Here is a 20,166-nt window from a genome sequence, read left to right as displayed (position 1 = left end):
TTTCTGCCAACTCAGAGCATGTAAAAAAGTGGAACCATTGTCTGGTGGTCTGACTAACAGAATATGAGTCAGGAGATTTCACTTCTATTCTTGGCCCTGCTAGTAAAAACCCTGATTCAGCAAAGGACTTAAGGATGTGCTTAAGTGCTTTGTTGAACTGAGAACTGTCTGATGAGAAGTGAAATCCAGGTCTGTGAGGAAATGAGGTGCATAGACCATTTAAATGGAATTTAAATACTACACAGAAGTAGCCAAAATCCTCTCCCAGGTGTGTCTCTGGCCTTTCAGGTAGAGAAATTGTCAGTTTCTCTACCTGCAAAGAGGAAGTAATACCATCCCCCTCATAGGTGAATTGAGAGGCCTTTGAAACACTCAGATGAAGAATATTAAATAAGGTCAGCGGTTATATATTTGCATGCAAAGCTGTTCTGCCCATGTTCTGCTTAAGAAAGGTTCTATTAATAAAAATAGTCAAGTGGGATGTTAACCCCCTTGCCCCCCCCAAAGAACCCCCCCTCAAAACAACCCAACCTGCTTATAAACACACTATTGGCAATTAGAAAAATCAGCCCATGTGCTCCCATGCTCTTAATGATGGATAGAAAAGCCTTTTAAAGGGAGACTCCTAAGGTTTGTTTTCCTTTTGATTTTTCAGAAGCTGATATCACTGGATATAATTTACTGAGGAAAAGATAATTTTGTAAGAGCTTTGTGTGAAATTGCTTTAGCCTGGTAATAATATTACTTCCTATTTTAATATTATTACATATAAACAGTATTACTAATTTAGAGGATGCCTTTTGAGTTACAAGGGCAATGAAATTTTATAGAAGTGATTTTCTCCCCTTAAATATCTGAAGCTGACCTCAATTTGCAAAATAAACTATTTGAGGTGATTTGGGGAAACTTAGTTTTCAGATACTGAACTCCCACTCTGAAAATTGAGGGATCTCAAGATGACACAAATGCTGACGCGTGACACGTTCACAAGAGCATAAGCCTGAGTACAGAGATGACATGTAAGCCTACAATGTTTAACTTAGCTGGAATCTGGTATAGAATTACACCAGGAAAAAAAAGTCAGGTATAAAATGATAGGCATGAAAGTTACACAAAAGTAGGTGTTGCATGTCTGTAGTTTACCCAGGGGTGGTCGTTACCTCCTGCACAAATAGGTTGCAAGACAAACAGTCTTTTATATGCTCCCATTGCCTACCTGAGTGGTGATGGGAGCAGCAGTCTGCTCTGTGCAGCTACCCCAGCAAAAGTACATATCTGACTCCTCTAAATCCTAGTGCATTTAAGATCAGCATATGAAACTGATATAATTGTTATCTAGTGTCAATATATCATCCTTGCGGCCTCAAATCATGTGATGGCTTTGAACATCTTGGCCCCAAATAATTATGTGGGATGACCTTCTGCTATTGGAAAGATCCAATTTTCCAAACCAACAGCATGATCTTGAATATAACCCAGTGATATCAGTGTGGTTCTTTCACTGCATGCAGTCATCAATAATGTATGTGCTCTCTTTCTCTGTCACTAGTGGTACAAGTTACTAGACTTCCCAAGAGGAATGCTTAACAAATGTTAACTATTTTTCCCAGTTGGACTGTGCAAATGTTAGCTAACATACAGTCCTTTTGTTCTTTTTGTTTCCCCTTTTGAACTGGAGCATGGTTGCTGCAATTAAGGGTAGCTCTGAGGGCTCCTGACCTAACCAGTAGCTTTCATATCGCTACTATTAATGCTGTTGACAACACAGCAACAATGATCCATTAATTGCTAACAGTACTCTCAGTGTCATACTCAATTCAAAGGAAGGAAGAGCACCTGCCTTACTTCCAAAGTAAGGTTCCAATGCAAGTTGCAATAGCCCTTCACTTACATGAGCCCCCATTAACTTCAGCAGGGCTCCACATGAGCAGAGTCTTGGCTCAAATAAACCTGATGGAGTTTAAATAACTTGGGTCATTTACATCTCCACGGTCCTCGAATTAGCATCTGTGTGAGTTTAAAGTTATTCAATATGAGCTACTCCCAGGTACTGCCTCCAGGCCCAAACTTAGGGAAGCACTCAGCAAATACTTAGTAAGCCAAGGGCTTGTCCATGCAGCCTCAGTGACAGAACCAGGAGCACCACTGAGAAGGACAGCCACTCACTAAGACTCTGCAGGTGCCAAATCCTGGAAGTGGGCACTGTATCTGCTTCAGTGGGCCTGATGCACACCAATAAATACAGCTAAGAGAGAACTCAAGAGCTCTCAGGCATGCTTCTTGTCACAGGGTGGGAGCAGGAAAGGCAAGGTGTGCATCTCAGCTGCACTCCCAAGCTCAGCATGGAGGCAGTGTCCTTGCCCCAAAGAGCTTGCCATGAAGTCAGAAAATAGTTGCCATCATCATCATCCCTATTTTACCAATGACCCCAGCTAATGCAAAAAGTAGTTAGGACTGCGAACATCGAAGTTTTTTGTCACCAGGTGCCAATGAAAGGAGGATCTGGGCTTCAGTGACATATTAGTCAACTGAGAACGTCTGAGCTCTATCAAGTGCGTTGACTACAGGTTTTTCCCCCCTTTTCCTAGTTAAAAATGTGAGTCCTACAGTCATGTAAGCATGTCCTTCAGGGAGACTAGACACCAACACCACAATGGCTACACTGACAACTCACTAGAAACCAGACACATGCATCAAATTAACATCTTTTTTACAGCAGATCTCAGACATATAACATACATACTTGAGTTTCAGACAGCTCCAATACACATGAAGCCAGCCTGAAGTCAACTCAAGGTCATACAGCTCAACAGAGACCTGTAAGTGAGGCTAAAAAAAATCTAGCTGATGGTAACCATTCAGCAAGTTTCTGAACACAGTTATATATAAATGTCAGACAACATCAATAAAATAACTTGCACATCAGAAACAAACACACATGGTTTGCACGTGCTTTGATTTCTTGGTAGCCAACAAGATCAAAGAGCTGGTAGAGTTGTGGGCTGGCTTGTTAGGATCATTACTGGCTTTTGCAACAGGATGCAGCCCAAACAAGAGATACAGGCAAATAAAAGTTAGTAAGAGCAACACCTCTTAAGACTCTGTGGACTGTATGCTGGATGATGTTATGGCCTTTTCCAAAATGTGGGAAGTCAGTAGAAAGATTCAGTCGAGGGTTTTTTTTTGTGGGGTGGGGTTGATAAAAGACCAGTTTTCATTGATAACTTTTTAATGGAAAAAATTGACTTTGGCAATCCATGTAGGCTTCCTTTAATAACATCCTAGGAAGCATCTCATTTGATTCTCAAAAATTCTCGTATTCTTATAAAGAAGAGATGCATTTTTCTCTCTCAGTCTCCTGACTGGCAGGCTGAATCTCTGTATACAAGGCTAAAGTATCACCTCTACTCTGGATTCTGCTCTATTTTAAATATGCAGAGCATAACATGAGGGTTTAATCAAACCTGTCTCCATCCTGATCACGTCATTACCATTAGAAAAAATAGCAACTTGTCCCTAAACTATAGATTGATGAGCCATCTGTAAGCTGAAACAAAGACCAGAAGGAAACTTAATTGAATCAGATATTTAGAATACATTACACTCTGTCTTCTGGTTACTCACAGCTTGGTCTTCTCTTCATGCTTCTGTCCTGTACGTCTGGAATTCATCACTGTTAACTGCATTTAATCCTTCAACCTTGCAATAAAGTGACTGCTGATAATATATAATTATGGTTTGATTCAAGTGGTGAATCAGCTTTGGGGAATCTGGGGGGGGCAGTGAAGACTTACTCTTTGATTAGGAGGTAAAAGTGTATTGCGTGCTAATACACAGTTCTTTGTCCCTCTCTAGTGGTAAGAGAGTCCTCTGCTTAGTTAACAGAGACTAATCTTTAGCTCAGGAAGTAGAGGCTCATTCTTTTACATGGAGAGGTCCTGGATTTAATCAGGACCAGGGTGTGGTGTGACTAGAGGCATCAGACTCGGTCACAGCCCAATATTTAATCCACCATCATGGGAGTTGTGTCGTTGAAGTCAATGGCTAGGGACAGTCATTACACTTAAACTGGTTTAAGCATATAAACCACTTTGAAAATGGCTGAAACCAGTTTGAGATAAACCTGGTTGAATGTAGTTCAGACTTAGCTGATTTGGGTCAAACCAGTTTATGCAATGTCTGTCCCAGACCCCTTTCTGTTTAAGTTAAATCAGAGTCCTCTAGCATCCCAGATGCTTTGCAATTCGGGACAAGGCTCTGCTCCAGCCCAGCAGGGCTAGCACCTCCCCTCTGCTCCCTGGCTGCAGCTCCTGCAGGTACAGCGGTATCTGCCTGGCTTCCTCCTGCTATTCCCCCCCACCCCTCACCACTCCACGATCAAGCAGAGATTCCCTGCTCCCCTCTGCCTTATGTAGGCACCTCTCAGCATTAGCTAGTAGGGCTGTGTAAAGTTTCGGTCCCTGATTCAATTCAGTGACTGAATCTCTTAATCGAATCAGAACCGTCCAAATCAATTCAGACATAGACAGCTTTAAATGTTTTTTCTACATACCTCTAGGTAGCAGGAGGCTCGTGAATGCTGCGATGCTGGGGCACATGGAGTGTGGGGTGCTGCCCAGAAGTGGACCAGAAGCACTTCTGGTCCTGCCAGGAAGCACGCAAGGCCCCCCCCCACCCCGTGGCTCAGCAACTGGTGCCTCCTGGGTCCAGGAGAGCACTTGAGTCCCCCCACGACTGATCTCCCCCCTGCGTACTCCCTGGCAGACATCTGGTTTTGCTGCTGAGCACATGGAGGGGCCCCCCCGCATTCTTGTGGGACACTCCATGCACCCCAGCATTGCAGCATTCACAAGCTGAGCTGGTACCTCAATGTATGTAGAAAAAACGTTTAAAGCTGTGTCTATGTCCAAATTGCTGATTCTCCAAATCAGCATCAAATCTTCAGATTCAGCTGAATCGAATCAGGAACAGCAATCTGAATCAATTAATCGAATCTCTGTCCCCGATTCGGGCCAATCCGAATTGAATAGGGCCCACTTCGCACACCCCTATTAGCTAGCATACCACACGCTGGCTACAGTCTATGCTGCAGGAGACAGGACAGTATTGGCTTAGGGCTTTCTGGAGCTAATCAACAGGTAGCTGGTAACGTCCCTCCATTCCTTCATTGGAAAAAGTTGTCTAAGAAGAGCTTGAAGGCTGTTGTTTTGTTTGATGGGCTGATAAATGCTAATAACTCTGTGCAACTGTTATGTAACTCAATGCTCTGTTATCAGCAGTGAGAGGTGGAAACCCCTCCCTAATCAGAGTATCCTACTGGGCCTTGCCATACCCCCCTCAACTCAGCACTGTGGAAGGGAAGCGGGGGCTGTTCTAGCACGTCCCTGGCTTCTAGCCTGAGCCACTGCAGGCATGTGCCTGCATTTCTTAAATCCAGAGGGGATGTCTGGGTGGTTACAAACCGGTTTAGCCTAGACAGGTTAAACTAACCTGCAAAGATTGAATCAAGTCAGGCTCAGGCTTTTTGAACGTCTGTCCCTAGTCAACGAGTATAGAAGGGCACTTCAGCTTTACAGGCCTGGCAGCAAAGAGTAAAAAATGATGCAAACATAGTACTGATCCAGAAATTATTGCTCAAGTGTGTAAATGCTACAGGAACAAGCTCAAATTACAGTATGGTGAAGTCAGGCATCCTTACTTTTTCTCTGTAATACAGTGATTCCCCAGAGACCCAGTGACAGCAAGAGCTCAGTTGCGCTAGAAGCCATCCAGGCAAGTGGAACAGACACTTGCTGCCTCAAAGAAGCCACACTCTTCTTTATTGTTGAATGAATGGAGTTGTTTGAATGGAGCCTTTAGGGAGAAGAAGAGGTCTCACCAATTTCCCTAAAATTTATTTGTTAATTAGGTAAATTAACCTATTTATGTTAACCTTTGAGCCCCCTCCAGTTTGCCAAGATTGAGGCCAACAGTCACTCACAACTGTTTGCAGCCTGGAAGAAATTTAGAACAAAACTAACAGGCTTTAAAACTTGGAGCAAAACTCTCTTTCCTAGGACACACCAAAGGACTCAGGCTGGATAGGCATCTGGCTGGGGTCCTCTGACCCCAGCACTCTTTCCTGCCATGGCAAGGGGTCGGATTTGATGATCTGTTGAGGTCCCTTCTGACCCTACCAACTATGAATCTATGAGCCCACATGACTCTTCCATTTTCTGCATCCAGCTTTTCCACTGAGAATGAGCCTGTGCAGAATACCAAACCAAGCCAGGGAGGGGAGGATGAAAATGATTCTTCAATTGGAAACCAAAGCAACTTAGTTCCCATTTGTTTGAACCTGCTATGCTGCTAGATTCCCTTTGTTTATATTACTCATGCCAGGCTCATGGCCTGTATATGTTTGCCAGGAGATATGTTTTTTTTCTGGGCTGCAGCTCAGAGAAGCTGATGGGGTGAAAAAGCTTATGATGAAAGAGTCCTCAATAGCACAGTGAATAAAGTGTTGTCAAATGAAATCCTTCCCAGACCGGATGCATTCTTTGCGGCAGCAATCCCTGGCTACAGACATATTCTCCAGGGAAGGCAGAGGGGAGCAGTCTTCAAAGAGCACAATTGCTATCTGAAGTACACAGTCACTGGCCTAGTTAATGGCCAAGGCAACTTCTTTACCAGCAGTTCATTCCCTCTTGGGGACATGATGCACATGGCACAGTGCATTGATAGCTGGGGCACCTCTTTCATTCTCTCCAATACTAGGGAGAAATCCAGCCCTAATGCTTGCAGCAGCAGTGAGCAGGCTGAGTAGTCTACGTTCAGTTTTAAAAGGCCTTTCCTGAATCTAGACAAACCCAAGACACTTCTATTCATATCTATGGGTATTGGATAAAAGGGCTTCCACTCCTATCCAGTCAAGGTTGTTTTCTTTATGCCGTTTTCCATGGCACCTGAACTGCTTTACTCAGCTTGACTATAGCCACACCTCAGTTAATGGTCTTGTACTCTGAGGTGTAAGTGCAGGCTTGAAAAATAAATACTCTTTTCAATCTGGCACCTTCCACTCCTTAAGGCTACAGCAACTAGCAAGCCACACCCAAGGTCAAACAACTGATAAGCGAAGCAGGTGGATAAATGGAGAATTCACTCGTGCCCCAGAATTCAAAAGCAGCCTCTTAAGAAGTTTAGGTGCCTTTCAATTTGACTGGGTGTCACATTTTTATCCTGGCAGCCTCAGAAGGGGTCCTGCTCAGAATTCAAAGCAGAAAGGCAGTGAAGCAACCACTCAGGCTTCTTTTTATATCAGACCATAAGTGACAAAGTCTGTGCTTGCCAGATTTTTATGCTCAAGAGCTGCAGGTGATGTTGAGATGATGCATGTAAATCTGGACTAGGATCACAACCTGGCCCACACTAGTAAAACTCAGAGACAGTGAATAAATCAATTGGCTGGTGGAAAGATTTACCCTGTCACATCTTTAAACAGTGGGACAACATCAAACACACAATCAACTCACTTCCAGATGAAATGTTATGCTGGATTTGTTCCAGATCATCCAATTCACAGCAAACTAAATACAGAAGCTAGGGTACCATGTTACCTGGTACAATTTCCCATTATCCACAGCAGTATCATAGTAATGTCCCACTTTTGTCACAAGTGGAAGCATGCATATCCCTGTCACAGTAAACACCAAAACTCCTAGAGAGTAATCAAAGGTGGGAATTGTTTTTCTTCACTTATTGCCAATTCTTGTTTGACGTTCTGTTTCTCAGTTGGGTACATCCCACCCCAGAAGTGGATGCATTTCCATGGTACTCTGTCAGCAGTTCCCAACCTTTTTTTGCTGCAACCTGCTGCTGGGAGCGGACCCTGGCAGCTCAGGGGCGGGGGAGCTCCCAGCACATGGTGCAGCTCATCCTTTGTATGTGGCACCTCCAGCATTGCCCCAGCAACCCTCATTTGGGTCATGACCCAAGGTTGGGAACCACTGCTCTATGTACTGTGAATTCTTTCAGGATGAAAGGTTCCATATAAGTATACAGCATTACTTCTGCATAATTCTAATCACACACAAATTGGTCCCAAGCATTTGCAGCTACTTGTGGGTTCTAAGTCACCTGTTTTGTCACAATAATTTTAAAGGCAATGCTTCCAAAAAGGAAATGAATAAACATAAAACCTGTAAAAGAGGGGAATTAATGTACAATTTCAAACAAGTTATTTATCTCCCTTTTTGCCTCTGCACAGTACTGTAGGGATAAGAACATAACTAGCTGCTTTAATATTTATTCCTATTATATGAAAAGTAAACATTGCTGATAAGTCACTGCTTTGCAGGATTAGATTTCATTTTTTAGAGACTGCTTTAAATTAATTCAGAAGCAAACATTATCTTTTCCTCTTATTCATATATTTCCCTAATGAGTTCTAAGCAAATTGTGCCTACTTATATTTTATGATTTTAAATAATTAAAACATTTTATGAAGGCAACTAAAATTCTCCCCAGAGTTAGCAGAAAGATTATTGATTGGACAGATCTCAAGCTACAAGGAAAAAAAACTTATACTTTAGTTTAGAGGCTCATAATTTCACTTCTAGTCACCTAGTAAAAACAAAGGTTTTGTGCTTTTTTTACTGCAATCTTGGGAATTACCCCTGGGTTTTTTTGGTTTTGTTTTGTCTTGTTGGGGATTGAGCAGTCAGAAACAAGCAATGTTTTTTTTTATATTGAAACATTTGATTTGTAGGAGACCACTAATGTGAGCATCTTATTGCCAATATAACAAATAAATTGAATGTCTGACTACAGCATACATTTGTAATAACATGGTTTCCATTACTGAGAATAAAAGCTCTGCCGTATGTTCAGAGCTTAACTGAAATCTGCACATGCAAAACACAGTCACATAGGGAGCCCAGTTTTCAAACATAACCAGGACACAGGTCCCATGTCTGGGGCCTGAGCTTCTTCTTACAGAATCACCATGAGTTTTGTCAGCCACTTCAACCGAAGCAAGAGTGGGCCTTTGGGTCCTCATATCAGTTTTAACATCAGTAAGTGCCTGAAAGTGACACCGCATAGTTCAATACACAGGATGCTAAACTAGGACTTTGGAGTTCTTTCTGCCATTCCTGGCTCTACTACTAACCCACTGTTTGACCTTGGGCAAGTCACGTTACCTCTCTCTCAGCTCTCCACACACACCCCTTTTCCTGTCTCGTATTTTTTTTGTAAGCTCTTGAATCTTATTATGGGTCTGTACAGTATGTAGTATAAAGGGGATCTGCATTCAGCTGGACTCAGTCTATGCCCTGCTGTAATACAAGTATCATCCTAATAGTGGTAACAAATTAATACTTCCAATGCAATACTATGCGGCGGGCTCAGCCAAGATCCAGCCCAGCTGTGCCAGGTGCTGTACAAACAGAGGATAAAGGATGGTCCTTGCTGCACTGAATTAATAATTGAGCTAAAATTCTCCTCTTCCAAACTCTCAAGGGTTAAGGGAATGCAGAGTCCTCATACTGATACCATAATGCACTCAGCACTTTCCTTTACTGCAATTTAAGAACTGTAAATAAGGATAGGAAGCCAGCACCAAGCAACCACCCAATTTTGTATGCAAGTGCTACCCAGGTCACTAGAAATTCATGGATCTCCAGTTAAGAATCAGCAGTCAAGGCGCCTGACTGAAAGCCCATTGGAGTCAATTTAAATACTCCTCTTGACTTCAATGAACTTTATATCTTAGAACCACTGTTATTCAAGCCAACTTCTGGAAACACTCCTGCAGGCTGAGAATTACAACAATTGGCTGGAAAAGTGATTAGGATACATCTCTGGTGTTCTTTGTTAGGTCAGATCCTTCCCTTTACACAATTAAAAGAGGACATGTCAAAACAAACAGTTCAGGGACAGTCATTTTTCCAGAGAGGGTCCCACAAAACCAGCAGAGTCTAATTGAAGCCAACAGATGAATTAAGGAGTACAATGCCATACTTCTTGCCTACCCCACTGGCCTACCCCAGTGTCACTGGAAATCCTACAATACCCCAAAGTGACATCACCAGAAGTGACAGTGGCATAGGGTGATCATATAGGGCAGCCGCTATTTAGTGTCAATTGAAAAGTCCTTTCTACATCAAAGCAACTCCTGTTTAGTCCGATATTTGACATAATGGAGCTTGAGCATCTTTGCTTGTTCCAAAGGAATGAAGAGGTTGGTCTCTCTGAATACAAGGTACATTTTCTCTCTCTGGGATTATGAAACACTCTCATCAGCTGTTGGCTCAGAACTGCTCACAAAGTATACTTAATAGTTGTCATAAGAGACCAGCAAAGGACTCTCAGAAAGATGTAAGGAAATAAATGCCCTAAAATGGACCCACAGCACTGGAAAGTGAAAACACATTGCAAACAAAAGGCAGGTGTGTGTGAACGGGAGGCTTATTTTATAATCCTGCCCAACACAGTTACCACAATCTGCTGATGAGACCAGGACTGCCTCTGCTGTCGAGAAGGGTTTTCTGCTGGGATACTCACTCACTCACCTCTGCACAGGATGGGATTTCTGCATGCTGCTCTCCCCTACTTGATATAGAAAGTGGTAGAGGGTGGCAGGCCAGGAGTCTCCATATGTCCATTCCCCCTTTCCAGGACCCCACCAGCAGGAAGGGGAGGAGGGAAAGATAGAGCTAGAAGGGAAGAGCCTGCATACATCTCCCCACTAGAACTGACTTATTTCATCTCTCTCGCCTCACCCCCAACACATAGCACTTCCAGGGGGCTGCAGCGCCATGGTTGAGAATTGCTATTATAGCTATGTTGGCTCCCTGTACATGATAGCAGAGCGTTAGCATGCCATTTTCACAGTGCTTGCTTTAGATGTCCTCTAGCTGTCTGAATGTCAGCTCCCATAAAACACCTCTGCCAAGACTTAATCCATCCTTTCAACATAGTGTAATTATTAAGGTCATTCCAAACCAGAAAGCCATCGTTAATTGTGCAGCTCCACTGCCATCATATGCTTTATATCAAAGAGATTAACTAGAGAGAAATTTCAGGGCTGTGTGTGGTTTGGTTTGCAATAACTGATTCGGATTATATTCCAGCAAGCTTCAGTGACATTCCCAATACACAGGACCACTGATATTGTGACCCAGTGCAATTCTGTTGTTACACTTACTTAGGAATGGCCTATGCACAAGCAATTCAAGTAATTGTTTAGACTGAAAAAACCAAACCCTGCTCATAATACTGCTTGCTAAAGTAGCCTACTTTCAAGCAATTAGCAGCCTCTCATCCATTAGCTCTTTTCTGTTTCAGAGATGAGAGACTTGCTTCTTGTTTCTCTATAGGAAGCCCAAGCACTTAGGACAATGGGGCCTTGAGCTTTTCAGTGATGCTGCAATGTGAATGTTAATCTACAACAGTGGTTTTCAACCAATGGTCAGTGGACCCCTGGGAATCCAGAGGCTATGTCTAACTGATCTGCGAAAGATGGCTATGATCTATCAAAAGTATGTGAACAACCACACTTACAATTCAAAGGGGTCTGCACCTCCATTCAAAATTGCTTACAGGTCCACAAAAGAAAAAAAGGTAAAAAACCATTGGTCTACAACAAACAACAATTACCAGCATCTTCTAGGATGGCAGTAAAGGTAACATCAAAGCTGCCAAATTTGGGCCCACTGTACTTCAGTGTGTCAGAGAGCAGTGTCATTATGCATCTTTAACAGACCCAGCTGCAGAGATGGTTCTCAGAAGCAGCTTAAAAGGTACTGCACAGGATGGGGAATAACCTGCCACTGACCAGCACACAACACAGCCTTTCCCCTCTGGGCCTCTTTGTGACTGCATAAAGGTCTTGCAGACTGGATTTGGGGAGAGAGTCAGAATTGGGGTAAATAATGTTATCCTCAACCTCATTCTTTAGTTAACAGCTTTTCTGCAGCATGCACGCCCACTCACCCACCCACACCTTATGGTAGCCAGAATTTATAAAGAAAGGGCAGAACTAAGAAATGCAGCATAAACCAAGATGCATTATAGCTCACAACCAAGCTTCACTACTGCTGCAGGTACAGGCCTGGGCTGCCATGGCTCAGGGACAGGATCCCTACAGATAGGCTATAGTACCTCATAGTGCAGTCACCCCCTCTAAAAAGGTGCCCAGGGCTGGTGCCCTGTTCACTCACTCCTAAGAAAGCTTTTTTTTTTTTTTTCCCTGCTTTTTTTGCACCGGTCCTGGAAGCACTGCAATACCAGGTCAATGCATGGAGTGGATGGAGCACGCTCCGGTTCCACCACCCAATACCAAAAAGAATCTGCTCAATATAGACCTCCTATGGACGACATATCAGAGACAATTACCCTGGGGAGCTCGCCTACGTGGTCACGCTGCTTCCCCTGCCAGGTAGTATCCCTTGTGATAAACAAAGCTACTAGAGGTTACAAGTAAAAGCAGGACCAGAGACAAGATGCATGTATTCCTTGCAAGTCTTTTCCCTTTTTGTCCCTTTTCTCTGCTTTTCTTTTCAAGGAAAACAGTTGGACTTTGACTGCTCCAGCCCATCTCAGTTAATATTAACTCCTAAGATAAACAGTTGGTCTTTACCCCATTCCAAAGAATGTAAAATGAGGATTTTTCCCTATGAAACCTCTCTACAGCTGAAGAAAATAAGAAATCTTGCTGAAACAGAATCCTGGCTTCATGCTGTTCATTTTAAACACTTTAAACTGGTTTCTCCATCTTTAACACAAGGTTATAAAGAATGCATAATGATGTTTTGTCATGGGATTACCTAGGCAAAGATTCTCAAGTCCAAGTGCTCAAAATCCTGATCCATCTTTAACTGTTTTGTGTTGTAAAGGGTCCTGCTAGCACTGCTAACACTGCAGTGCTAGTTGGTTTAAGCCACTGTGCCAGTTCTGGAAAGGTGGGAATTACATTATTTCCCAGCCCTCTGGGCATACAAGCAGCAGGAATCGATCAGCGCCCAGGCTCTCCCTTGTTTCATGAGAGTAGATGATATTGGGGCATACTGAACAGCATGTGTCATCTTTTGAATGGAAATTTTAAACAGTACCATGTCCTTCAGAACAGTCATATGCTGCCCACTCAGTACCTAAGGTCAGTCAAGTACTGTATTTATGAAGCCAGCAATAAGATTCAGAATTTAAGGAAGAAATCCAGGCTGCATGAAGATAACAAGGGCAGTAGAAGTGCCAAATGTTCAGCAAAAAATGACATTAACTGCCCTCAAGTTTCTTTGGGCAAATGTGATATCTTTTATTAGACCAACTAAATAGTTTGGGAAAGTGTTCTTTGCAAGCTTTCAGGTGCAAACAGCCTTCCTCAGGCAGACAGAGAGTCTGTAGTTGTATTATGCTCCCCTGGATAGCCTAGAAGCCACTGACGGCCCTCTGGTGGCTAAAGTTTCAACTGACACATTATATTTCTAATAGGCCCAGTTTTCCATAGAGCTTGGCACCCAGCTGGTCCCGAGCTGCGACATTTATGGCAACTTAAAAAAAAAAAATCTCAACCCCAGTGCAACTGCTTCACAACAACGCCTGTCCTGGGCTTTAAGTTAAGTCAAGGCTGTGGTCTTATGTGGCAACTTATTTCAGCATTTGAGGAGAAGCTGCCTAAATCAGAGTGGAGGCCAGGTTTACTCATCCTATAGCCTGCCCCTTCCAGTGCTAAATACCAATAGTATGTGCTTCTTATTTTGATGGGTGTGTCAGGATATGAAAAGCAACTACAGAACTCTTTCAACAGCTCAGCAGCCCTCAGGCCTGTGCTTGGTATGATCTGGCAGCTGCCAAAAATGGATATGACATGGGATCACCCTTCACTGCAATTGTTTTCTGGTATGCAGGCCTAGGAGAATGGGATTTGGAACCAGAATTTGGGACAATACCAATGAGAGAGAGAAACTTGAGGTTATAGGGCTGTTAGCAAGACCTAAAGTACCGTATTGCCTGCCAAGATTCTGAGTGCTACTCATGCCAATAATCTCACGTTATAAAAAAAGTTGACCAGGAACAGGTAAACTCCAGCCAAACAAAAATCCAGCTATAAACTAGTTCAAACACATGAGTAAACACTCCAAACCTAGAAAGAACCTGTGCTGCAATGCAGGACATCCCAGCAAAAAGGTCATAAATAGTATCTCACAAGAAATAATGCAGCACTAGATTCCTTCACAAAAGTTCCCATATGTACTAAAAGAATTTGTTGCAAAGTTTGGAACAAGAAACCGTAATTAAGATAATTCACAAGTATAGCACTGGTGCTACTGTAATCTGTTTTTCATATACTAAAAAACCCCTAAACTTTAGTTTTTAGGAACTAAAAACATTCCTAAAAAGGCTGACAGGCATCCTTGAAACACTAAAGACTCTACTATGATGATGCTCTTACCTGGTGGAGTCTTCTGCATTTGGACTTTGCCCTTGGTATTTTCATGGGCTCTCAATTGGTCATCCTGGTATGAGAAGATAAGTTGCATCACACACAAACAAAGGCACAAGAAACATTCCCTACCCCACACAGTTTTTGTCCAACAGAGCATGCATAATAATGTAAACCCTACTGCTGAGAAAAAGTAGTCAAAATGGCTTCTAATGACCACCTTGACCACAGAGGGCTCAGCCAATCAGGGAATCAAAAATAATACCATAAGGCCTTCATGACTGATCTAAGCCAAATTAATGTACTCAAAATTAAACAAAATAAGTCACAAGAAGCCCTTAACAACATTTTTCCCTATCAGCATTTAGCACCAGGAATGTTATCTGAAATTTGTTGTAAAATTTTGAATGTTTAATAGTAAAGGCCAAGGTAGTTATAAGGTATTAAACTTCGTGGAAGCAGCTATTGTAATAACAAGTCTCTCCACAAACTGAAGCAGGCACAAGACTAAGGAACTGTGAGTCTGTACAGAGAGGCCTCTATAAGCACTGTCATGTGTAGAGATCTGTATAAGTGTGTGAAGAAAAAAAAAACTGGAAAAAGACATTGTAAAGTCAGGTAGAGAGTGCTAAAGACTGAATAAGTATGACAGCATTTCTCTGAGAAAAAAACCTACAGAGAGACCCACTGGGAGCACAGGTTGTTTGACTCCTGTTTTGTTTCAGAAAATAATACCTGGTGCTTTCTTACAAACAAACAGAATTGCATAGAGGATATCTGATTCCATCATCACTTTCTTCTCCTTTCAAGATCCCAAATTTTTCACAGGCCCATCAGATCCAAGAAAAGTAACATACATTGCTTCTTTGTTGTGAATAGAAAGGTATTGGTAGAAACCCCCCCCCCCCCCCAAAACAAGCAAACAAAAAAACCATTGATAAACCATTTGGGCAGGAGTGTAGAAAGATGAACATAGTTTGTTATCTTGTTGAGAATTCCCAATCCGTCCTTAATCCTGTAATTGCATCGGTGCCTGAAGACTCTTTCATCCACACCGCTCTAATTGCTGAATTAGGATCTAAACTCATCTCTGCTGTGAGCGTATTGCCAGATTAGACATACCTGTACTGTGATGAGGCTCACAGTACATCACAGCGTTTTCCAAAGGGTGGTCTATGCAGCTATGGTAAGCAAGCTGTGGAGTGTACTGCTTATGTCATCCCCCAGATGCCTTACAGTTAAAAAGTATATAATAATGTTGAAACTTACAATGGTCAAACCATCAGGACCAAGCCACACAACCAAGCACAAGGATGCTGCACTCTCTCAGACTATCATGCTGTGCTACAAGTTTTGATATTATGCAAGCACCTTTTATATTGCAGTCATATGAAGAAAGATTGCCATATTGGCAACTCCAAACATTCAAAAAAGTGTGAGTCAGGCTCCCTAAAATAATAAGTTTAGCTTAAAAGTCATGACTTTAAAATTAATAACTTCAGGGGGAGGTTCTTTGGCTTTGGATGAACTTGCTTCACATTTTCTAACTTTTCCCTACACATCCGGGGGCCAGAAATTTACTTTTTTATTTTAAAAGCTGAAATTTTCAAGCACATTGTTCCTCTCAGCACATGCGCATCCTTGAAAAGTACCAGGTATCCTGAAAAGCAGAATTCAGTTGTAAGAGCTGGCCACACTACATCAGCTTGTGATGTGATGTCATATTTCTAGAACCCCTCAAACTTTTGCATACTCCAAAATGAACCCAGCTTCTGCAAGGCACATTGTATGGGTTGAATTTCCAGATGGGCTAAGGAGCGATTCAACTGTACTGCTCTCACTGCAGAGGCAGAACTAGAGGCTTACAGGATATAGTATGACCGTGTTCAAATAGCAGTAAAACCACAAATACCAGGTTGGTTGGTTGGTATCTCTGTTCTACAGGGGTACTGCCTCAACCAAGACAGAATTTGGGATAAGGTGAAAGAAATAGTGAGCCAAAACAACGCTCCAGAAAGTGCATATGTTACTGTTAACACGTTTTCTACTTTTATTCCATTCATTCTATACCTCTTGTTTAGCTTTGGTTTAAAAAGCTTCTTTTAAAGATTAACCAGCTAGTGAAATGAGGAATAGGAGCCTGTGAAATAGTAAAGAAAGAAGCTTCTTCAGGGTTTTAAAATATCCCAGAGAGGCCCTCAAAGGAAAACACAAGAGTAGTCACCAGATGGCACTATTGCCTCACAAAGCCAAGCTGCAAAGTAGCCCACCCTGCAGCAATGAGCTTTACTCCAACTAAAAAGGAAACTCCTCCCAAGCCTTGAAAACTCATTACCTCCTTGAGAGGGTGCAGTTAAGCCCATAATCCTGCAGGCAGGTCTGTGCAAATCAATTCCAGTGCAACCACACCCACCTAGAGTCCTGTTCAGTTCAATGGAGAAGGCTGCTCCCAGGGAATAGTTTGACACATCCGGACCTTGTGTGCCACCCTGCCTACTAAAACTTGTATTAACACAATGCCGCTTTCATGGGGGAGAGGGGAAGATAGATATAATCCTTAAGCCCCTCATCTTCCTGGAGATACTATTCCTGGTGCGAGCTCTATCCCTGTAATCTCAGCATGCAACCTGTGATATGATACTGAAAGCAAAGTGAAGTATGTCCAATAAAAATGCGATTACAGTGTTTATAATAGCACTACCAAAGGAAATCCCACAGGAATAAAGTTCATTAGTGGCTTAAAAATCATTGCCCCCGTTCACCTAATTGTAATGCTCTATTTTAGATACAGTGTTTGTAACTATGACATGCAAATTCATTCAGTAAAGTAACGCCCTTGTAAAGTCACCAAGATGAGAGTGGTTTTATTATGATTATTTTAATGCTCACTAAGTTTACTCTAAGCCTGTAAAACAATCTCTCAGTTGCTCACAGCACTGAATCATATGAACTGTAAGTTGCCAATAGAGCCAAGGCAAGGAATACATTGCAAAAACATTTTTTTTACTTGTATTTTTTTACTTGTATATTTGTACTAACATCAACAGTGCAAAGAATTTAAGCAAAGATCAATATTGGGTTATTTGGAGAATAGCCCTTTATTAAAAAGAAAGGTATAGTGTGGACTGTAAATAGCACGGTGCTCCAATGGCTTGGAGGTGAGCCATAACCTGGCCTTATCCCACAGCAAACTGTCAAAAGATGAATGGATAGTGTGATCCTGACATGTTCCAGTCAAATCCCAGCTTACAAAACTACATTCTACCCAACTAAAAATATGGTCTTTGGGCAGTTTCAACTGGATGCATTGTTCTTCCTCTTCGGTCCCAAAATTGTTGTGTATAGTGCCATTGTGCATGCTTACATTCCATAGCAGAAGTGGTTGCATTCCAGTGGTAGGTGCCACAATAAGGGTCACTGAAATTATCTCTTTAGACTCAAAAGCCCTTTGACATTTCTCTAAAACACACCTTATCTCCTTATCTGCAGAATTACGTATGTTTTTTTGAATAGTCCCATTGTACTCTTGCTGACTTCAGCACTTCTTTCCTGATGTGTTCCCAGTAGGAATTAGCTCTATATCATTATAGTATCAATATTTTCAGAACCACCTGGATTGCACACCCATGAGGAAATTGCATCCCCATAGTTCAAAGTTTGCTTCCTTATGCTTTACAGGTTTTTTTTTTTTGGGGGGGGGGGAGAGGGGAAGAAGAAGCTCACTGGCCAAGTTATGGAGAAGCGTGGTCATGCTTGAAGATAGGCTACAGATACAGGTGGACCTAGACAGGCTGGTAAATTGGGTGGATTGGAATCAGATGAAATTCAACATGAAGAAATGTAAAGTGCTCCACCTGGGGACAAACAATCCCCTACACACCTGTAGGCTTGGTGATACCAGACTGACTAGCAACACAAATGAAAGAGACCTGAGGGTAATAATTGACCACAGTATGGACATGAGCCGATAGTGAGACACTGTAGCCAGCAAGGCAAGTAATACTCAGGCATGCATCAATCAATGCACCTCCAGCAAAACCAAAGAAGCTGGCTGCGGGGTAGGACCCAGAGAGTTCTAATGAACAGATCTGTGTCATCTTGGCAAGAAGTGACCAGTGGTGTCCCTCGGGCCTGTGCTTGGTCCAGCTTCCTACCCACCTATCAAGCAGTTATGCCCGCAGTCCTCCAATTTTCTCATGAGAACATCATGTGATACCAGATCAAAGGCTTTATTGGAGTCAAGGTCTTGAGTGTTAAAGGATTGCTGAAGAAAAGGAAAGCTTTTTTGCAGTTAAATTAGGGCACATTTAAAACTCCTGAAGCCTTCTGATCTCTCAAGATGCATTAAAACTGCATTTACATCCTTCCACAAAACTGCCAGTCTGGAGTAGCAGCTCATACAAACACATGAACATATTTATGAAAGCCATCATCATTATTGACATTCAGGAGATGTTTGAAGGATTGAGAATGAATACCTTAAACATGAAGTAATGACACATGGCAGGATATTGTGGGGGAAAGCACCGCATCTCTACAGTCCTTGCATCTCTAAATCTGCCAGAGATCCTTTCCCCTAGCCTTTGTATTACTGGCAGGACAATATTTATAGTGAAAAGAAAAAAGATATGATATCAAGTGATTCATGTGAAAGGGAAAGTCATAATGTTTCTTCCAATTTAGAGAACAGCTGATGTCCCCAACCCCCTCCACAAAAAAAACAAACTGTACACACAAGTAGATCAAAGTTCTACAAAAAAGCTATTAGATACATTGAGAGTATCTAAGGCTGCTTACAGATGTAAAAACACAAATAAACAACACAAAAATGGTGCTTTATTTTTAACTCAGTGCACCCCACCCCACCCCCACACGCTGAGCCCAGCACATGCTCAGAAGATGCATTGCGTTAGTTGGACCCAGCTCATTCAATGTCTGTTTAAATCAGACACTTTAGCAGGGTTTTTTGGTGCTTTTATCTAAAGCCGATTCAGTCAGCTATTAGCTAGCTGATTGAATCGGCTTTAGATAAAGAAGTGCCAAAAAGTCTCACTGAAGTGCCTGATCTATACAGACGGTTGCAAGGCTGGGTCAAACTAACATGCTACTACGTTAGCTTCCCTGTCCCATGTACAGCATTAGAGAATAAATATTATTGGGAAGATTGCAAGTGGATGGTTTTACGGCATTTGCTTGTATATTCCCCACCGCCATCCCCAATATCTTACTGAAGTCACCAATTGGTTTCTGGGACACTTCTGGCTGTTCTTGAAGATAACCATAGTAACAAAGAAATAACCATATAGGCAGAGGGCATCCAATCTGTACTGTTATTTTTAGCTTTTGAAGTGTCTTGATGCACTGGATTTCTAGTTAAGGCAATCCCTGCAAAAATCTTAAATCATTTTAATGCCAGTCTGGAGTAGCAGCTCATATAAACACATGAACATATTTATGAAAACCGTCATCATTATTGACATTCAGGAGATGTTTGAAGGATTGAGAATGAATACTTTAAACATGAAGTAATGACACATGGCAGGATATTGTGGGGGGAACTGGGACTAGCTTCCCAGATCAAGGACAACAAGAAGTCCTTTTTTAAATACATAGGGGGCAAAAAGTAGTAATGTGGGTAACGTGGGGCCCCTGCAAGACATGCTAGGAAATTTGGTAGTCACACCAGATGACAAAGCTAACCTATTTAATTACTTCTTTGCCTCCATTTCCTGAGCAGGTACCAA

At 42.2% G+C, this 20,166-nt stretch overlaps 1 pseudogene; it reads right to left on the bottom strand.

The window, feature by feature from the left end:
* Positions 1–12,233: 12,233 nt before the first annotated feature.
* LOC149859640 (U2 spliceosomal RNA) lies at positions 12,234–12,464 on the bottom strand (annotated as a pseudogene).
* Positions 12,465–20,166: the final 7,702 nt, after the last annotated feature.

The sequence above is a fragment of the Crocodylus siamensis genome, chromosome 7 (genome assembly GCF_052110815.1).
Source record: "Crocodylus siamensis isolate JL-2025a chromosome 7, ASM5211081v1, whole genome shotgun sequence".
NCBI lineage: Eukaryota > Metazoa > Chordata > Crocodylia > Crocodylidae > Crocodylus > Crocodylus siamensis.
This window is presented reverse-complemented; position numbering and strand designations above follow the sequence as displayed.